This window comes from Patagioenas fasciata, chromosome 3 (assembly GCF_037038585.1).
Source record: "Patagioenas fasciata isolate bPatFas1 chromosome 3, bPatFas1.hap1, whole genome shotgun sequence".
Classification (NCBI taxonomy): domain Eukaryota; kingdom Metazoa; phylum Chordata; class Aves; order Columbiformes; family Columbidae; genus Patagioenas; species Patagioenas fasciata.
Window position 1 is genome coordinate 43,504,265 of NC_092522.1, and position 9,017 is coordinate 43,513,281.

Consider the following 9,017-nt stretch of genomic DNA (forward strand, 5'->3'; position numbering starts at 1 on the left):
GTCCTCTGTGCCTCAGAAACACTTGCCTGGATTGACAGAGAAAGAACCTGTTTCTAGAGAGCTGCCTATTAAAATAGCTGGTAGCAGTTTTCAGAAGTTTGAATTGTCTGGGTTTAGGGTTTTTTTTGGGTTTTGGGGGCTTGGGGGCTGTGATTTTTTTGGGGTAATTTGATTTTTAAAGCAACCCCCCCCAAATATTAATTATGTCAGCAGTGCTATTTTTAATTTAGCACCTCCCTTAAAGTGCTTACCAAAGTAGCTTTGGGATTCAAGCTTAGTTTGTTTAAGTCTTTGCACATGCTGCATAGGAGGAGAACTGGAAGAAGTGCCAAGACTTTTCGAGACCTTTAGGGCTTTTTTGAAAACCAGTAAGTCTCCTTTCCCCTCAAGCTTTATGACTAAATCCTCTCTCCAGTGCTGCTCTAAGGAACAGAGACCTTTACAGGTCTGCATCTGGACATGTGCTCTAAACAGTGTGATCACCAAGTTCTCAATGTTCTGAAGAATGGGACTTCACTTGTTCTTGATGTTGTTCCTTTTCCCCATAAATACATACATATATATGTATGTATATGTATATATATATATGTATATATATATATATACTTATTCTGCCTCAGCCCCAGTGTGTACAACCAGTGGTTATTGCATCAGTGAATGTTACAGATACCGTTTTTCCCAGGGCACAGCCCTTAGTGTGCACAAAAGCACAATGTAGGAAAGATTAATATCAGCTTCTGCTTTGCCATTCCAAGCCCCTGCTAACTGTAAATAATATTATAGCAAAGATCTTGATGCATCATGATCTATTGTGTTGCAGTGATGATGCTGCTTGTTATGTCTTTAGCAGTGATTTATCATCCTCTGCAATGACACAAATCACGGATGGCTCATGACACTCCAGGATGTATGATCTCTTAGTGGTGGCAGTGATGAATTCTGTGCTTAGATCATAACATTTTGAAACCTGGAATGTGGAGCTGATCCTTTGCTTTTAGCTTCTAAAAGGTACCTAAAGCAATAAAATCCTCTCTTTGTTAACAATACGTCAAGTAACACATCTCCCCCTTTCACAACAGCTCAATACGGTTAATTTTTGGTGAAGCCTCAAAGGGTTATCAGGCAACTCCAGATTACTCTTTTTTTTTTTTTTTCTCCCCCTAGTACCTCCTAACCTTTAATGTCCTCCTCCTGCATTCTGGTCCCAGGGACATATTTTGAAATTCTACTGCATGTATAATGAGTATAAAATGTTCCTCTAGGAGCTGGAGAAAGCTCAGATGTTTGGGTACAGTAGGCCCATTCCGACACAACAAGCCTACGCTCAAGCTGTGATCCCAACAGAGAAGAAAGCTTTTCAGGTCTGAGCTGCTCTCATCCAGTGAGCTACTGCCGTAACAGCTCCGTTCCGAGGAAGTGGAAGTACTTGCTTTTATTTATTTTTATCCTGTGGCATCAAAACAACCCAGGTAAGAGGACAGACCAGGAAGAGGGGTGTTTAAGGTTCTCACTCTTCATTGCTGAGTCCCTTCTGATGAGACAACGCGCATTTCTTTTAGGCAACATGTAGATTATTATGGGAATGCAGGTTTTCTGGTTTTAGCATTGACAAAATAGACATGAATGTCAAAGGCAAAAAAAAAAAAAAGAAAAAGAAGGAAATCCCAAACAAATCACAGGGGGCCAAATGCACCCTTGGTGATGACCACCTGAGGAGCTGCTCTGACTGGAATCAGGGATCTTTCAGGCTGCCTTCACCTTGGGCTTGGGTAGAGACCTGGGGCTGAGGGGCGCTCTCCAGCAGCCAACACTCCCCCCAGGAAGAGGTTCTTCCTGGCCTTGGCCACCGTTGTTCTGCCTCTTCCCAGAAGCGACAGGGAAATGAGCCGCCCCTTCCTCACCACCCCCACCCCAGGGCGGACTTGGACAGGCAGCTGGCCGGCCGTAAAGCATCGCTGGTACCCAGCTGGGAGGGTGCCCGGCTGCTGCTGCTTCGCCGGCAGCCGGGACTGTAAGGCAGCGATGGTGTCCTGCAGCCGGAGGGGTGCTGAAGCCCTGGGCCGGCCGTGCTCCGTGGGGCTGATGCCGCACAGCGGGGCTGCGTGTGCCTCCGGCATTCCGGTACCCGGGAAGGGGCTGGGTCTGGGGCATCCTCTTGGAGGGCTGCGGGAAACCCAGGCAGGGCGGCCGAGGCGCCCTGTGCTCCTCGGCCTCATCCTCAAAGCCTGGAGGCTCCAAGGTGGCTCGTCACCACTGGATGGAGCAAAAGAGGTGGGCGAAGAGAGCCGAGGCAGCCTCCCGGGATGCTGGGCTGGCTGCCTGCCTGCCCTGGCCCCGGCCCCGGCCCCGGCTCGGCTTCCAGGGAAGCCGTTAATAACCCGGAGCCTGCTTTCCCCTCTGCTAGCTGGGAGGGGCCCCTCGGGGTGCCCCCCTGCGCTCGATGCCCAGCCTGCTGGCCTGCCAGCCCCCCGCCGCCACAGCTGCTGCCGCCGGGCGCCAGCGCTCCAGGTGCTCCCACGGCCGGAGGTGCCCCGACGGCCAAGAAGTCCCCGGCGGAGGGACCCGCACTGGCACGGGCGCGCTTGCTCTGCCGAAGCAGCAAACAATTTGAGGGAGGGCTGGGGATCGGGTCCAGGATCTGCACTCACCCACCTTGCAACTTCTTCCCGGCCGCAGGAGATGGACACAATGTTCCTTTCAGTGCTTAATGTTGCATCCTTTTAGTACTTAAAAGGGGCCTATAGGAAAGATGGGGACAGATTTTTTAGCAAGACTGGTTACGAAAGAACACGGGGTAATGGTTTTGAAGTAAAGGAAGGGAGATTCAGGCTAGACATGAAGAAGAAACTTTTTACAGTGAGGGTGGTGAAACACTGCCCCAGGTTGTCCAGAGAGGTGGTAGATGCCCCATCCCCGGAGGCATTCAAGGCCAGGCCGGACAGGGCTCTAAGCAGCCTGATCTAGCTGAAGATGTCCATGCTCATTGCAAGGAGGTTGGACTAGATGAACTTTGAAGGTTCCTTCCAACCCAAACTATTCTATGATTCCCTGCCCCCCAGGACTGCTGCTTGGCACAGCAGTGGGGTGTTCACCATGAGCCCCGTGCAGTGATTGAGACAGCTGGAGGAGGGTCAGTGATCACGTCAGGAAAGCACCTGTTTGATCATGCAGCCTCAACATGCCCTGAAAGGAGATTGCCTATTACTTCAGTGTAGTGCTGGAGTCTGTGGAGGTGGCTACTGCTCCCCAAAGTGTTGCAGGCAGCAGCAGCACCCAGGGGCAGCAAGGGTGAGGGAGCAGGCACACCACTCCAAAGTGATGCTCAGGTCTGCCCAGAGGATTTAGGTGCTTGCCTCCAGCTCATCTCTGCCAAATATAACCAGCCTGGTTTCTTCAAAGCTCTAATATGGTCAGATTCAGAGGCATTTTGCAGATACACCATACTGTTGTCAAATTTCAGAGACTTGATTATTTTTTCCTATTCCTTCCATCAGAGAACAGGAGTCCTAAGCCAGTCAATTAGTGTAAGAACTCATTTCACATGAGAAAACGGCCCTATTTAAGGAAGGAGCTTTTTTTCTAAAACTTAGCAAAACAAGGACCATAATTATCAACCTGAGACAGCCAAGCATCATGGAAAATTTTACCTCAAGTGTTGAATGTTCAGCCAAGTTAGGACATAACGAAGCAAGATTTTAGATTAGAAAATCTTGGGCAATCCTCCTTATAGTCTTCAGCACTCATTAGTGCCTGTGTTTTCATTATATAATATGATATGATTATATGATATGATGATATGATATGATATATGATATGATATATGATACGATATGATGTGATATGATATGATTGATATAGCTGCGGTAGGCAATGCTGTCCCCTAAGAAGAGAGTTTTATCGAGCAAGAAACAAATATATCATAGTACATACATTTTAGGCTACATACTCTGGAGTGATCAGCTATAAAAACACATAGCAGCCTTTAAAACTGAGGCCTTCCTTATCACTAGTCTTAAATGTACCAGAAAGGTAAATATCTCCTGGTGGCTTGCAGAGGTGAGAGAAAGCTTTTGAGATACACCTTCTCATGGTATCACAGTTCTTCAGTTCCCAGTATATAAATATGGCTGTCACTGAAGTTCTTAACAGTAGGGATTTTACACACACAATAAATTTATCACAGATAGCACTCTGTAAATATAAATATGTATTTGAAACTTAGAGAAATGCATCAAGAACCTTGTATCTTTTAGTATGTAACACTTCACTATATACTTCTCACTATTTTATATTCTTACTTTACAATAAACATATTTCCATACCTCATATTTCACCAAGCATTTTCAACTTAACCTGCTGAAAATGTTGTAAGAAGGACAGCGTGACTAATTGGGTTATTTGATGTGTATATTGAAAGTATGAATAATTGGATTTGATAAAGAATTCAATGGGTTACTCTGACCAAAACCAGACAAGAATTAAAAAAAGCAAATTCAAAAGTGATTTGATTCAGGTAAACAAAATGAAACATCCCCCTAAGCTAAAACAGTAACAATGAAATAATTACAACTAAAAATATTAATGAAAGCCAAGGGATGTAAAAACTGGAATAACGAAACAGGAGAGAAGTGCTCCTGCGAGCCAGTATCACAGCAGTCAGGGCAGTTTTGTTAATGTCGAGGGCTCAGGTTTAATATTCAATATTCTCCCGTGCCCAGAAGAGACGTGAAGCCGCAGCACAGCCCTGTTCAGACAACACCCTGGACCCGGGACTACAGGCTTAATTGAAGCTGAGTCTCCTTGTCCTCAGCAACAGCTTTAACCACTGTGCGATTGAATAAAAGGGGATCCCTTTCCCTGGATTTTATAGGAAGCCTTCCCTTTTTTAACAGGTGCCTGAATCTTTTGACTATGCTAAAACAGCTAGCAATGGAAATTATGGGACTGGTTTGTCTACCATGTTCTGATGTATTTCTTTCAGCTGAAAATCTCTGGCAAAATTGACTTGAATTTGCAAATATGTTTGAGCTGCCCTGAAATATCATTTCTGGAAGCACCTGGTATTTTCCAAAATATGATATGATGATGATGATGATGGTAAGAGTAATGATAACAGCTGTTATTGTTCAGGTAACTCTACCATTTTTTTTCTTATTTCTTTTTTTACATCACTTTTTTTTTTTTACTGCTTCCTATTTCTTTACCTACCTGCAGCGTTTGATTTTATGTATATTTTCCTATATATTTTTCTTTGTCCTTTCCACTGCCAGAAGTGATGGTGCCATCATGGTTTTATATATCTTCAGGTGCACAGCCTCACAACTTCATTTCACATTGCCGGCACCAAATACTCCACAGCGTTACTCCAGTTTCCCTCAACTGCAATGTCAATGAAATCAAATTACATCAACACAAGAGCTGTGCAACTAAGGAAAAAGAAGAGCTCTTATCTGTACAATGCCTTGATATACTTTTTGTTTCATAATATCTTTCTCAGCACATATCTTTATTTACAGTTTCCTTTTTTATTTCTCTGCACCTTGCTTTACAACCTGACTTCTTTACATTCAGTAGCCATCACCGTGATCTATCTGATCTAGACAGCTGTGCTGAGACAGGGGATTTTGAAATATTACTGTAAAAAACTGGAAGCTTTTGCCACACTTGTATTCATTTTAGTGGTTATCACTGTAACAGTTAACAAAAGACACAAAGACATCCATACCCAAAACACAGCATATGAAGATTTAATTTTTTTTTAAATGGCACATACATTTAAATAGCTCCTACTTTCCCATTTGGCAAGGCCATTGTTGTGGCTAATGTATGTATTTCTGAAAACAATGATACATTTCCAGTAGTATCTTCCATGATTTTTTTTTTCAATGAGCAATAAAGGAGGTTGAGGTGGGATGTGTTTTATCCCACCACATTATATCATTCCTCTTTTTCCTCTTTGTTGGATGGCAATCAGGAACCCTCATGCCAAGCTTGGGAAGCAACAGCATCTGGCTCCTTGGCAGATTCTGCAGGCGGTCTTGTTGCCAACCTTTAAGCTGTGTCTGGGTCTGCTGCATGGTTTGGCTGCAGATGGGCTCTCTGGGTTGCCTTGTGCTTATGGGTGCCAGTTTTGGCTTACCTTTGATTCTGAGGACTTTACTCATTTTTATTCATTTGTGAATAAGGACCCATCCAAATGCTTCATGAAACCAATATCAGAGTGTGCTGATATTTAAAATGAAAAGGGAAGGAGGCTGTTTCCCTTCCCCCTCTCCTCCCCAGGATGAAACATTATAATAGCATCTGCAAATGGATCTGGATCTATCAGTATTTCCATTATAAATCAGAGGCTTAGAGCTTAGCCCTGAGTATTCCTCCCAGAATGAATGCAATGCCGCCACTGGTATCAAAACAGCACTGAAGGTTTTTTTCAGACCACCTAGACATTCCCACACTCACATTCCCTTCCTTCAAGGGGGATAATTTTGAAGATGTGACAGTCTAACATCAAACATGTGTCCAAAAACATCTGCACAAAAAAAAGCACTTCCTGATGATGTTTCTGGACACTGAGGCTCAAGGCAGTTTTGGAGCCACTTACAAGAACAGTGCCTAGGCCTGGAAGAAAAGCTTAGAAATCAGAGACTGGGTGGACACCAAGAGAGCTGTGGCTCTGAACACAGACTTCCTCCTGCAGTCCTCGACTCACAGAGCCCCGAGAGATGGGAGGGTGCAGTGGGGAAGTGCTGGACCCTCTCCTGCTTCGGCACCTGCTATCGGCTCCTGACACTCTAGAGGTGCTGCTGGTCAGACCCAGTTTAGCCACCCTTCTGTCCAGATTTGGGTACCCAAACGCTGGCAGAGCTGCCTCTCCCAGAGAGGGTGTGAGGAGAGCAGGGCATGGGGAGGATGTGGTCCCTAATTGGAGGTGTCAGGCTGTTGTCGGGGGGGAGCCAAGTGCCTCTTCCCAGCCAGCGAGAGCAGATACTGCTCAGCACAGATGGCCGGGGGCGGGGGGGCACTGCCCAATTACCAAATTGAGCCTTCAAAACACGATGTGACTTCTAGCATTCTGGACAGAACCTTTCTGGACCCTGGACCCCAATGTCTGCACCTCTACATGCCTGGCCAGACCAGAAATCGCTGCTTTCAGTCATCCTGGGATGGGCCCCTTTGGGGCAGCTCGATGTTTTTGGGAAGCAAAATTCCCTCTGAGCCAGGGGAGGTGTGAGGACCTGGTTTCCTAGAGAAGTGGGTGGGATGGGACCAGAGGGAACAGGGGAGCATGAGGAGCCTGTTGGCACTCCATCAGAGAGTACATACGGTAATACAGGCGACAGCGCTTGGGGACCAGGGCACTTCCCCCGCCCGCAACTAGGCCGTCGTGGTAATGCTGGGTACTGGGTAACGCTGGGTCACAGCTGTCCGTGCTGATTCCCCACATGACCCTGTTTCCCTGATGAGTGCTTCTAAGTGAGCTGAGCAGCCTCTGAGCAGCCAGCCAGGCACTGAGGACAATGCATGGCAAAACCTCTCCAGTTACAACAGGAGCCACAGGCAGGAGTTCCAGCACTGGTAATGACAAAATTAAAGTAAAAAAACCAAACCAAACCAAAAAAACCACAAACAACAACAAAACCAACAACATTTTTAAATAAGGGTATCTCTATTTTTCTCTTTGCTATATGTAAAATACCAACTCACAAAATTTTATCCCTATGTATATGCTGAAAGAGTCACATCAGTGACACATACTGTTACATGAAATCCAACTAAACATAATGCAACATTCAAAGCAGTAATGTTCTGGTGTCCCTTGATTACTTTTTTAAACCTGTCTTTTCTGTATTTAGGAAAAAGGTGTCTTTCCTTTCCATATTGACCTGCAGTCTACAGATAGTCTGCACATGGTTTATAACAATCTTTCTCATGTATCCTCTTCCAAGATTCATATTTTCACAATCATTCGTAACAATCTTTCTTACAATCTTATGTTGCAGTCTTTCTTAAATGAATCAAGGTAGGATGTCAAATACGTTGGCCTGGTGGCTGGCACCTTTCTCCTCCCCCTACCCACTTCCCTCCCCTCCTTTTCTTAGCAACATGGTGAAAAAAGTTAAATCACAACAAAATTGTTATAGATTATCTTTTGCATGTTATTTTGGGAGGGGAAGTGATTCACCTTTAAAATGAGTGATGCTGCTGGTTTGGTGAAAGACCTGAACACTCGTGCAGTTCCAAGCATGGGAGAAAGCTACATGCATTTGATGAAATTACTTGCCTTTTAAATTAAAGCGCTTAATAAGTTTCAAATGTCAGGTCTCATTTTTCCATGTAGCTCAGAACCTTGTCTAAAGTTCATTTCTTTTTCAGGCTGGTGAGAGCACATATTACAGACCAAAATAATAACCAAATAACTGGTTAGACTCCTTAATGTGAACCTCTCCCCTGTCCTGCATGAGCAGTAGGACAATTCATCAGGAAATCACACATTGCATGAAAAATACAAGTTGATATTATCTCCAAGAAAGACTCCAACATGAGCAACGGCTGATGGTCCAAATAACAGAGCAGGTTAAGTGCTGAAAATAACAGGACTGGTGAATATTTGTTTTAATTCCATTTGCATTCTCATTCCATGCCGTGTCTTCTGAATATTTCCTTAGGGAAGTGAGGGTTGACTATTGTTGGAGTGGCTGGTTACTCCTTGTAACTTCCTTATTCACATAAACCCACAAATGTTTATTTGTTTCCGATGGTATTTCCTTGTTTACTTTTCTCTTTGACCAGTTTCACTTACCCAGAGGGAAACAGAAGGGGTACTGTGTGGTTTAGGTGATCAAGTCAACACAACAACAGGTGAATGGCAAATAGGAAACTGTCGACTCAAACAGCTCATAAGTAAGGCACAAGATGAAAATCATGAGTCTAAACCATTGACAGACAAAAGCAAAAATATACCAAAAATTTAACGAATATGCTCAATGCTGTTCCAGCTGGTCCATCGATCATTCAAC